Source organism: Vicugna pacos, chromosome 22, assembly GCF_048564905.1.
Source record: "Vicugna pacos chromosome 22, VicPac4, whole genome shotgun sequence".
Taxonomy (NCBI): Eukaryota; Metazoa; Chordata; class Mammalia; order Artiodactyla; family Camelidae; genus Vicugna; species Vicugna pacos.
The window spans coordinates 10,186,290-10,197,936 of NC_133008.1; the positions used below are offsets into that span (position 1 = coordinate 10,186,290).

General features: G+C 51.0%; 1 non-coding gene across 1 annotated transcript; it reads right to left on the bottom strand.

The window, feature by feature from the left end:
• Nucleotides 1-1,104: 1,104 nt before the first annotated feature.
• TRNAA-GGC (transfer RNA alanine (anticodon GGC)) lies at nt 1,105-1,177 on the bottom strand. The gene has a single exon. It is a non-coding gene; the product is annotated as a tRNA-Ala (tRNA).
• Between the last annotated feature and the right edge of the window lie 10,470 nt (nt 1,178-11,647).

The window sequence follows — 11,647 nt, forward strand, 5'->3', positions numbered from 1 at the left end:
GGGTAGGTGAGAGGGGTGATAGGGACCGGTGGGGTCTGTGGAAAAGCCCAGAGCAGAGGCTTTGGCCACAGGGACAGCCCTGTGGTTCTGGAGGCTGGAAGTCCAAGGCCAAGGCACCGTGCTGCCAGGTGCAGAAGTGGGCCCAGCTTGGCCAGATCAGCGGCTCTGCTTAGAGCAGTCAGGGCGATGGGTATTCATATGAAATCTCTCAGTCCTTCCATGTTGCCAACCAATTAGAAAAGAATTAAGCACGGAGCAAGCCAAACCAAACACATCTGCAGCCCAGCCTGGCCTCCGGACTGTGGCATCGCTGCCTTCGGCTCGTTCACTTCAACTCCGGGCTTTGGTGTCAATCAGCCAGATTTGGGCTGGAATCCCAGCTCGGCTGCAGCCAGATTACATCGGCAACTCGCCTGATCACTCTGAGCCTCAGTTTCTTCACCTGGAAAAGACATACGAATGTCAAGCTCACAGGCTGGGGGGAGGAGCAGGCAATGAATTCCATGTAAAGTGCCCACAGCAGGAGCTGGCACGGAATAAGCTGGTCACATCATGCTCCCTGCTCCTGGCATCACCACTGTCTCACTGTGTGAGCGGGAAGGTGTTTCTCCATCCCTCTGCGCCCCGTGCCGGTCCTTTCTGTAGAAGGGGCTTCTGTGTCAACCAGTGACGGGACTTAGGGCCTGAGCCCCGCAGTCTGCTGTCTCGGGGCGTGTGAGAAGGGCGGTGAGCACAGAGCCTCGTGCAGGAACACAGCTAGGGAGCTTCCACAAAGAGCAAGTCCGCGTACCCTGCATCCCCATCACCACCTTACTGTGCCGGGGCCCCGCCCTGTCCCTTTATAAAACTGTATTTGCAAACCTCAGATCGCCAAGCCCCACACGCCAGACTTACAGCCGCCACATCCCCGGCACCCCACCCCCCGCCAAAACTTAAAGAACTCGGTGTCCCACAACATCCAAGTCCTGACACTACAATCGGTACCTTCTACTACCATTTGCATAAGGTTCGTCTTTAAATTGACTTGTTTTCTGTTTTTAAAAAGTTATATATTTCTATTTATTTATTTTGAGGGGGTAATTAGGTTTACCTATTTATTTTTAATGGAGGTACTGGGAATTGAACCCAGGACCTCATGGGTGCCAGGCATGCGCTCTACCACTGAGCTATACCCTCCCCTGACTCATTTTTTTATATGTCTAGCTCCATCTTAGGAACATTAGACGTAAAACAGTGGCTCTCATGAGCTAATTCTTTTTTTTTTTTTTTCCACACAGGTTAAGAAAAAAGTGTCTCTGAAAAATTTAAAAGCTTATCAGGGTGAGAATGGGAAATCATCCCGCCAGCTCTTGCGTTGGGTGGGATCCCCGCTTCTGGCTGGGCTGAGGCTAGAGGGCAGCGAGACCTCCCAACCTCGCTGCTTCTCCCCACTGAGATTTCTCCCCGCTTTAGTCCCTCTGCCCTGGGGATCTGCAGACGGTGAGGAGAGGAGTCAGGAGAAGCCGGGATCTCTCCTCCAGGCATCATTATCAACTCTTGATTTTTTAAAATGGATTTTACTGCGCATTTGAGTAATTCATTCATGGCTTCTGCGTGGGAAAATGGTTCCTAGTCCTTTCATTGGAATCCAAGCTGTGAACTAAGCGTGTGACTCCTGCAGCTCCCTATTTCTCTAGGACCAAGTCCAAATTCAACATGGCATTTGAGGCTCTTTGAGGCCCTGACTTGCCAACACTTTCCCCTCCTGCTGGGCTCCCCTGTATTCTTTGTATTCCAGCCTCATCCAGCCATTGAGGGTTTCCTTTCTGTGATGTGGCCCACGTGGGTCTCATAGTTGGGAGAAACCCCTTAGCCTTCACTTTCTGAGCAAACTTCTATTCAATCTTCAAAACCCTACTCATCATCTCTCTTTGGGTGGTTTGTCCCTGATGTACCCTCTGAGCTCCATCTCCCCAGAAGAGTCGCTTACTCTTTCTCCTCTACCAAACATCCCAAATCCTTCAGCTTCTTGGCGTCTCCTTTGCCAGTATTGTGGCCTGAGCCTACAGTACCCACCACCCAGCTGATGACAGCGGCCCCAAACCTGGTCTCCCCGCTTTCCCTCCACCTCTCTCACCTCCTCCAATCTCATGTCCACGGCAGCAGCCAGAGTTATCGCAGAAAAACCACAGTCAAAGTATGTCGCTCCCCTGTTTATATCTTACAGCAGCTTCCACTGTACACAGAATAAACTCCAAGCTCCTCTAAAGGCCCCCAAGGCCTGATGTCATCTGGTCTCCCCCACCTTCCTGGCTTTTTTCTTGTCCTCTCTCCCTCATCTCGTTGGCCTCGTCTTCCTGCCCCAGAGTCTACAGTTGCTGGTCCTTCTCTGGGATGTTCTGTGCCTACCCGCCTTCCACACGTGTGCTCCCACCTACCCTGTCCACACACATGTACTGTCTTCACCTGCCCATCGCTCAGGACTCACCCAGACCATCAGCCCCTGGGGTCGCCCCAGTGCCTCCCCCACGTGACTGGGTGCTCCCAAAGGCAGGGCTCACACGGCACCCATCCAGGCTGGGGGCAGGGTGAGGCTGAGTCTGTGTGTAGGGACAGAGCCACTGGCCCCCGCAGGACGGGCCAGCTCCTCTGATGGTGCGGGCCCTCGGACAGCCCCCCTCGGGCTCCCGTTGAGCAACTATGAGCATCACTGGCCTTGTGAAGGTTGCCTTCCCCCCGGGGAGGTTCTTGGGACTCAGCTAGGACGCTGTCTGTTAATAGATTAGGTAGCGGGTTGACAGAGAAGCCAGTCCACATGCCGTTTTGTGTTTATGGAAACATGTGCCTTCCAGGTGAGAGAGGCATGAGCGCAGGGAGTGGCAAATCTGGAGTCAGGAGAGCCAGGCCGGAGACTCAGCTCTGACCCAGCTCAGCGCAGCCTAAGGCGCCCTGCTTTCATCGGGGCATTTCCTGGGGGCCAGAAGAGTCAGAGGTCTCCAAAGCCGCCCCCGGCTTGTGGTTAGTGCAGATCGACTCCACATAACCCTAGTTCCCTCGCCCCTCCGAGACGGGTATAGTGATACCTGCCACGCTGTTCGGATGAAACGAGACAACAGCGGAAAGCCCCTCTCAGGGCCCTGCCCGTAGGAGTTAAGACTCCACCGGGACATCCATGGACCCCAAGCATTCATGCCTGCGTGACCCCTTCCTCATAAAAGAAGATTAAAACTTTATGCAATTGGTATAAAGATAATTCAGGCTCGATAATGTTCGTTTTTTGCCTTTTGTTTTAAAATAAATTGAAACATTTTTGTGGACCCTTAAGACTACTTGCTCCCCATCTCCCCACGCTGCATGTCATCTCCCACCCCGACCTCCACCTGCACAGGGTCCTGGGCTCTGATGTCAGCCCAGGGGATGGAGATTCAGCCACACCAACTGTGCCCAGTATGTGAGTCAGCCTGTTAACTCATTCGGTGTTTATGGAGCATCTACCATCGCTGGTAGCGATGGATTAGTTGGTGCTAACAATGTCTCTTGTGTTGTCATGGTACAGTGGGTTCCACGGTGTCCTCAGAACCTCAGAATGTGGTCTTACTTGGAAATGGGGTCCTTGCAGATGTAATTAGCTAAAGAAGTCAAGATGAAATCGTCCAGGTTCAATTCAGGCTTAGTGATTAATGTCCTTAGGAGAAGAGAAGCGGGCGCAGAGAGACACAGAGAAGAAGGTGACGTGAGGATGGAGGTAGAAACTGGAATGATGTGTCTGTAAAGAACGCCGAGGATCACCAGCTGCACCCACCCGGCAGCCACCAGGACCCAGGAGAGAGGCGTGGTTCCGGAAGGAGCCAACACCTGCAGAACATCTGGGCTCCTGATCTGGGCGAGAACATTTCTGTGGTGTGAAGCCACCCAGTTTGCGGGAATTTGTTTCGGCGGCCTTAGAGCAGGAACACCCTCTGTCCCGCCTCATGGCAGCCCCACCCAGGAGAGAGGCGCTTGTCCTCCAGTTTAGACACTAGGACAGGGAGGCTGAGAAAGGTTACCCAGTCCCCCTGATTCTGGCCATAACGGGCCTGGCATGCAGGGACTTGGGGCGTGGCAGGGGTGTGGGGGATGGGGAGGAGGGCTGGAGGCGGTGGGAGATGAGGCTGGAAGTTGAGCCAGGGCACTGCCAGCAAGGGGGAAGCTGCCTCCTGCTGGCGCTGACACTGCTGATTAGAAGCAGCATGGAGCCACCTGGGAAATGCTTCCACACAACCTCAGATGAAGGAACAATGTGGAAGCAAAACCGATTCTGCCCGAGCTGTGCAAAAACAGAGCTGCCTGTGGACAAAGCCGACAAAATGTGCCAGGTTGCACCCTCCAGCTGCGAGATTGGTGGAAATTTTTTTTCCATCTATTTTCCAAAATTTCCCTGACGTTCTGTTTGTTTTTCTGGTTTGGTTTGGTTTGGTTTGATGGGGGAAAAGACGCAGAGGGACCCTCCCTCCCTGCTCCTAAATGCTACAAAGACTGGAAAGCCAGGAAAGCCGAAGCCCCGGCACACAGCTCGCTCCACCGCTCCGCCTGCGCTGTGGCTTCTGCTGCCCAGAGCCCCTTCCCCTCCCGGAGTCCGCACTGCTGGAGCCGCAGCCCTGCTGGAGACACCTCCGGGTTCAGCAGAACCTGCTGGGGCTGGCTTGTCAGCCAAAGGACAAAAGGAAACATCTTTATCTTGTGTGCTGACGTCAGAGCCCCCCCACCCCCACCCCCCGCTGGAGCCCGGGACCCTGTTCAGGAGGGGTGGGGGCTGGAGACGCACTGGCATGGGGACTGGGGATGGGATGGGTGACAGAGAAGAAGTCGCACCGGGCTCCACCGTGGAGGTGCTGCATTTGCACAACAAGCTGTATTTTTCCAGAGTGCCTGTTGCTTATTAATTCGTTATTCCTTGGACTTGCCAGGTGAGCTCACCTGCAAGGCGCTGGAGCATGTGACAAGGGCTCTGAGCCATCATATGGAGTGGGGAGCTGCTGACACCAAAGAGGATGGGATCTTCAAAGCCATGCCGATTCCTTTCAGAGGGCGTGAGGATACATCCATGGCTCCACTCCATCATCCATCTCTATATAGTGACAGCTATATGTGAAGCCCATCCCCCTCCAACCAATGCAGTTCTAGGCCCAGGCATCATACAGTGGACAAGATCTGTGAGACTTCTGCCCCCAAGGAGCTCACAGGCTGATGCGAGTGACAGTCATTATTAGCCCACAAACAATATTTCATTACAAAGGTCAGGAAGTAGGAGACATGAGAAGAACCTCTGGGACCCTGTAAGGCCAGCTTCAAAGGGGAGTTTGGACCAAGAGCTGAGAGATAAAAAGGCATTGGGTGAAGAGTGGAGGAAGGGCAGTGGCTATGGAAGAACAGGAGCTGGGTAGAGAGAACGGTATGTGCAAAGGCCCTGAGGCAGGAACGAACATGGTGCATTCCAGAAGAGAAAAGCAATGTATCTGGAGCAGAGAAAGTGATAAAAGAGGGAGGTGGGAGATGCGGGTCCACGGAAAACGGTCAGGGAAGAAGAATCAAGCCACACAGGGCCTGAGAGGATGGAAAATGGTTTTGGTCTCTGGCCCTAAAACAACAGGAAACAATGAAGATGTTTAAACAGCTGAGTGACATGATCAGGTTTTAACCCAATTGGGTACATGCAATCCTGGCTGGCACCCCTAACACACCACGTGTCTGTGGTCAAGTCATTGCATTACGCCAACTCAATCTCCTCTGTAAAGTGGGAGTCAACAGGACATTAACCATTTAATTGGGTGACTACTTAATGTCATGTGGGTAAAATCTTCCTAGCTATAGATGAGGAAACTAAAGCTCAGAGAGGTGACGTGACTTGCCCAGGGGCACACAGCAGGAATGTGGCAGAGGCTGGTATGAACCTGCATAGTTTGTCACCATCCAAAACTCTTCCATTCCGTGGCCCTGGACTGTGGCTGAGTTAAGATGCGGGATGGAAAGTGGGCAGAATGTGGCATCTGCACCAATTCTCTCTCCTTCACTGTCAGCCTTGTCAGATACACAGAGAAAAAGACCAGGGGAGCCTGTGTGTGTGTGTCTGTGTGCATGCATGTGTATGTGTGTGTGTAGTTATTTTTGGCACCGTGGAACTTAATTAAGAATTGAGTTCACAGCTTTCCCAATGAGAGTGAGCCAGGGGAGGGACAGGACGGAGAAGGAAAGTTGAAGTCAGAGCAGCCTTCAGGCAGTGATACCAAAATATTGGAACTCAGCCTTGGAGCCTCCCAGTGGGGCAAGGCAGGGCGCGTGGGTGCTATTTTGGGCCCTGGTCATGCATCCCTAACCTGGTGGGCTCATGTTCTGCGTTCACAGGCAGAATTCTTTCTGGGCCTCAGGTACAGCGGAGTCTGGGAGTCCGTTGCCCTTGGTGATGCCAGAGTCTGTGCCCTTGGACAGAGGCTGTTAAGACAGGGGCCATCCAGCAAAGAGCCTTGGACGTGCAGCCCTCCTCCTTCCGCAGAAACTTTGTTTCTCTCCATCTGCCGCCCTCTCTCCTCCTCTGGGCCTTTCCCTGCTGCCTCTTGAGCTCTGGATGCTGTGGGTCTTTGCCCTTTGTTTAGGAATTCTGAAAGTTTCCTAGAAAATTCATCCAAGACAAGCAGCTGTACAATGAATCCAGTTTAGAGATGAGTTTTGTTTGGCTGCACTGCTTTCAAAAAATGTGAACCTATATGGTGAAAACACTGAAACTACAAGCTTTGGTGTAAAGAGACAGCATCATGCCAGGACCTGAGTTAAGTGCTGGGGGTGCAGTGGGAAGAGGACAGAGGCCCAGGGAGATGGGTGGGGAACACATATGAAGGCCTGGCAACGACACTGGCTGGTGATCTGGGCCATGCAAGGGGTCGCTGAGACAAGGGAAGTGGCAACAGTACATTGGGTGGTCAAGGAGCCTTCAAAGTGGAGGAGGAGGTAGCCAGGAGGAGGAGAAGAAGACACGAGGCAGAAGGAGGGGCTGGTCCTGAGGGAACCCTCTGGCTGTAAGTGCTATGATGGCACTGCCTCTAATTTAGATGACTTCTCTCTCCTCAGGCCCTGTTTCCTTGGCCACTCTTCTATTCAGTGCCAGCTGCCCTTCCCAGGGGATCCTCTTAGCAGAATGTAAAGCCACTCTTAGCCAGCCTTCTCTGCTCCTGAGGCCACATCTGGTCCATGGAAGCACTCATGTCTCCTTGGATCACCTTGAGGTAAGTCAGTTACATCATCATCATCATCACTATCACCATCATCATCGTCATCACCATCATCACATCATCATCATCATCACCATCACCACCATTATTATCAATCACCATCACCATTGCCATCAACATTGTCATCATCATCACCTTCACCATCATCATTGCCATCATCAACACCACCACCATCACCATTACTATCATCATCATCACCACTACCACCATCATATTCTAAAAGGACCAGATTGTAAATATCTTAGGACTGGTTTGCCATTTGGTCTCTATCTCAACTACTCAACTCTGTCGTTGAAGCCTTGCTTTGTATTCAGACGGTATGAAATGAATGAGTTGGTCGTGCTCCCATGAAATTTTATTTACAAAAATAGGCAGGCTGTAGATTGCTGACTCCTGATCTAAACAGACTTGAGAAATAATATTTCCCTGAGTGCATGAGAATCTGACAGCCAAGCTGTCCTCCATCACAGGACACAAATCCATCTGGTTAGAGAACCTCAGTCCGTGAAGATGTTCCCACACTGGCAAAAGTAGACACATTTACAGTGATTTCCCATGTGCCCATCATCTGGTTCACCACCACTTTCCTGCCATTCTTAAGACCAACTTGTAAGAAAAAAATTGAGTGGCGGTGGAGGGGGACTAGGGAAAGAGCCAACCAGGATTCAAGATTAACAAGAAAAAAGGAGCTTCTAAGAAACATCTTCTCTCTGCTGGAGAAGCTTGTAGCTGTCTCTTTAAGTCATTTCAGAGGCTCTGAAGGTTTGAGGTCAGAGAACTCCTGGATCTTCAAACCTCGAGGCAGAGATATTTTCTGACGCAGCTGCCCTGGCCCCGTCTCACTTCCTAGAATAGCTGAGAAGAGCTGCCAGCTTGAGTCTTCTTTCTAAGCTAAGTGACTCTGGTGATTCTTGCCGTCGGTGGGGCCATGGAAGGTCCAGGGGCAGCTGTGAGTCTGCACACCAGACCCACAATCTGCGTGTCCTGGGGCAGGCACTTCTCCCCTCAAGTCCATTTTCATATTGGCACAACAAGTCAATGATACCTGCTCCCAGAGGGTGGTTGCAAGGATTACAGGAAATAAGGAATGCCCTGTGATGTTTTCTTGTATATTCCTAACTCAGTGTGGGTAGAAACAGGAAGCTGTAGCTTCTCTCCCAACCCTGCTTTCAGCTGTGCATCACTGAAACTTGCTTTTCCATCCTTTGTCGACAACTTGAGCAGGTGATGGATTCTTCTGTGTTCCCTTTCCCTGGATCCAACCCAGCTCATTTTATTCTGACTTCTCTCCTTTGTAAAATCACCGAGTGCCCTCCTTTATTCATTCAACAGGTGCACACTGGCATCTGTTTCATGCCATGTGGCATGGAAATGAAGTGGGCGAGTTCCCTGTCATCTCAGAGCTCAGGGTCCGGGAGGGTCACAGGCAGGCCGATCTACCAGGGCCCTCAGATGGCAAGGTTAGACTGCCCTTGAGGGATCATAATAAAGGAAGCCTGGGCACCGTAAAACCACCCCGAGCTTATCCCATGCCTCCAGGTCTGCATAAGCAGAAGATAAGAGGGCAAAGAAGAGGCACTCTTTGGAATTCTGAGCCATCATCTGAATGCAGAGTGCAGGGGCTTCGTCCCCCTCCTCCTCCGGGACCCAAATGCATGCCCATGTGAGCACCTTCCATGTTCCAGCACCTTCCACACAGAGGCCATCAAAGCCCCATCAATGCTGGCCAGAGAAGCAGTGACAATCAAAAGATCGAGGAGGACAAGAGAAGACAGTGCCTTGAGATATCTGTCCTCTTCCCTCCCTCTCCTTTTTTTTTCTTGTCCCCAGAAGAGGGAGCAGACAGGAAGTGTCTCAGAGACAGATGGCAAGAGCTCACTGTCCAACCAGATCAGGGCAGGGAGAAGGCATCAAAGAGCAGACTTACATCTTCTCCCCAATCCCAAGTCCCCCAGGCCTCCAGCCTGGCTGGTGACAAGGAAAGCAGAGGAGAGAGGAGGAAAGAGGTGTCGGCTCTGAACAGTATAAATGACCTCTAATTACCTACAGCATCCAGAAAGCTCTGAGCATCAGCAGAGCACTTCACAGATGATGTCTCATCCAAACCTCGCTGCAGTCATGGTGTGAGTCAGGACTAATTTGGTGGTGACTTAAGGAAAACTGACCCAAACTAGATTAAGCAGAAAAAGAATTTATTACAAACATAGTTGGAGAAGAATAATGGGTTAGCTTTTGAAGGAGGGGGTGCAGGAGCCAATGTCCTACCTCCAACTCTCCAGCTCTCTGTCTCTATCTCTCTGTCTCTCTCTGCCTCTCTATCTTTCATCTCTCCTTCTGGTTCTCACTGCCTGATTACTTTCTATTATTTATGTATTTATCCACCAGCACTAGGCAGCCATTGAGATGTCTGTATCAGTTTCCAATTGATGCTGTAACAAATTGCCCCAAACTTGTTCGCTGAAAACAGTACAGATCTATTCTCTTACGGTCCTGGAGGTCAGAAGTCTAGAATGGGTCTTACTGGGCTACAGTCAAGGTGTTGGCAGGGCTTCCTTCCTCTGGAGGCTCTAGAGGAGAATCCTTGTCCTTGCCTCTTCCAGCTTCTAGGAGCCTCCTGCTCTGTTTGGCTTGTGGTCCTTCCTCCATCATGAAAGCCAGCAATGGTCAGTTGAGTCTCACACAGCATTGCTCTGACGTTAAGTCTTCTTCCTCCTTCCACTTTTAAGGGACCGTGTGGTGACAGAGGGCTCACCTGGATGAGCCAGGACAATCTCCTATTTTTAGGTCAGCTCAGCTGATTTGCCAACTTATTTCTAACTGCAGCCTTAATTCCACTTTGCCATGTAAGGTAACCTATTCACAGGTTCTGGAATTAGGATGTGGACATCCTTAGGGGCCATTATTCTGCCTGCCACATTGTCTAACAGGCATCTCAAGCTTGACAAGTTCATATCTGAACTCCTTCTCTCCCCACCTACCCCCCTACAAATTGGCTCCATCTGCAACCACCCCCATCTGAGCTGGTGGCAAATCCATCCTTCAGTTGTGCGAGTCACAGGGACCTGGCTTCCCTCTTTCTCACCCTCCCCATCCCTAATCTATCAGCTCCTCCTGTCGGCTCTACTCTCAGCATCGACTCACAGTCTCCTCACGCCTCACCAGCCCGGACCAGCCACCATCCTCGCTCACCTGGGTGATTGCAAAAGCCTCCCTCAGGCTTCCCATGACTCTTCCCTTGCCCCCTGCACACTGTTCCCAACAGGGCAGATAAGGGGCCCTTTGAAAACATAGGTCAGACTGTGTCACTCTTGGTAGGTAGCTCCATCCGCCTTCTGCACTTCACAGAAACGGGAATCAGGACGTGGAGATCAAAGGGTTGCTTTATTACTGAAAAATCTCCACTGAGGGCATGGCTTAGGTGTAACAGAGGATCTGTTACAACACCCCTGAGTTGAATTTACTTACCCAAACTTCAGGCAGAGCTCTGCTAAGATGGCCAAGCAAGTAGACCAGAATAATCTCTTCCTGAAGGCAGGCAGATGTGAAGGAGAGAGAGGGGCTGGGTCTGAGCCAGCATCACCTCCCCAACCTCCCACCTGGAAGAGAGGGTAAAAGTGGGGAGAAGGCCAAGGGTGCCCTGCTGATGTCACTCCACAGGGAAGTGATACAGGTGGGAAATGAGTGTTCCTTTTTAATTCCTACTGACATTTCGGGATGGGGGGTTAGTTTTCACGGCCCAGAGAGGATCATGTCTACATCCAGATCTGTCTGGGGAGGAGGATGGATATGGACTATGGGAGTATGGGTAGTAGAAGATGCTAGTAACATAAGCCTGGGTGTGGGAGGCATTTCTGGCACAGCCTCCATGATCTCCACTTCCTGGTGGTCACAACTTGGTGTAATCTCATCCCATCAAAAGTGATGGCATGTCACCCCTTATGTAAGATTACACAAGACGGGACTTTTCTCTCTCTCTTCTGCTGGCTCTTTTCTCTTTGCTTATCTTGATGATACAAGTGTCATGTGTCAAGGAACTAAGGGTGACCTCCAGTCAACAGCTAGTGAAGAACTGAGGCTCTCAGTCCAATAACTCATGAGGTCCTGAATCCTGTCAATAATACAAGAGTGATCTCAGAAGTAAAGCCTTCTCCAGTTGATCCTGGAGATGTCTACAGCCCTGGGTGGCACCTTGATAACCCGGGTGAGAGACTCTGATACAGAGACCAAGGTAAACCATGACCAGATTCCTGAACACAAAAACTGACATAATAAATTGTGCTGTGTTAACTCATTATGTTTTGAACTGACTTGTTATGCAGCAGTAGCTAGCTAATACATAATTCCTTAGCACAGTGCTTGTACCTAAATGCTTATAAAATGGACATTATTTTTTTATTTGACTCCAA